This window comes from Cyprinodon tularosa, unplaced genomic scaffold (genome assembly GCF_016077235.1).
Source record: "Cyprinodon tularosa strain WSP-4 unplaced genomic scaffold, ASM1607723v1 ctg6, whole genome shotgun sequence".
NCBI lineage: Eukaryota > Metazoa > Chordata > Actinopteri > Cyprinodontiformes > Cyprinodontidae > Cyprinodon > Cyprinodon tularosa.
Window position 1 is genome coordinate 1,210,001 of NW_024039340.1, and position 658 is coordinate 1,210,658.

Sequence of the window (658 nt, forward strand, 5' to 3'; positions counted from 1 at the left end):
ATCAAGAGAAAACATGCTAATTTCAAGAAAAATTCAATGATTTATACTTTAGATTTTGCAGTGTAGGTCCTTCTTGGATCTCCTGCAGGGACATGAGGAAAACACTTCCACAGGGATGCTCCTGGGAGGAGTTGTGATCAAATCCCCAAATCACCTCCACTCAATTATTTCAAAGGCACAGATTCACCGAATAACCAATGAGATATTCACACACATTTAAAAAAATGTTGCCAATCTAATCATCAATCTTCAACTATTGGATGTATTGTGGCGGTTTTGAGCTTTCAGAATTTTATTTATTTATGCTTTTTGTTGGTTTGTTTACCGTTAACAATCAATGGAAAAGTCAAGTTTAGGAGTTTCCAATAAATGGTTATTTAAAATGGGCTAATAAATAAATATCCAAATGAACATTTTCAAAGAATTGAAGCCCCATATTGCAAAATACATCCAAAAAATACGTTAGAAATGTCTTAAAATAAGTGTATATGCCATTAATAATAATAAAAAATAAGATCATTAGATCTTATGCACTTGAAATAAGAATATTAGTTTAGTTTATTAGTTTATTTGAGTAGCAAACAAATACGACAAACAAGAAATGACACCACAGGAAAATAAGTGGATTCGCAAAATCAAAAGGAGGAGGTTGTAGTTC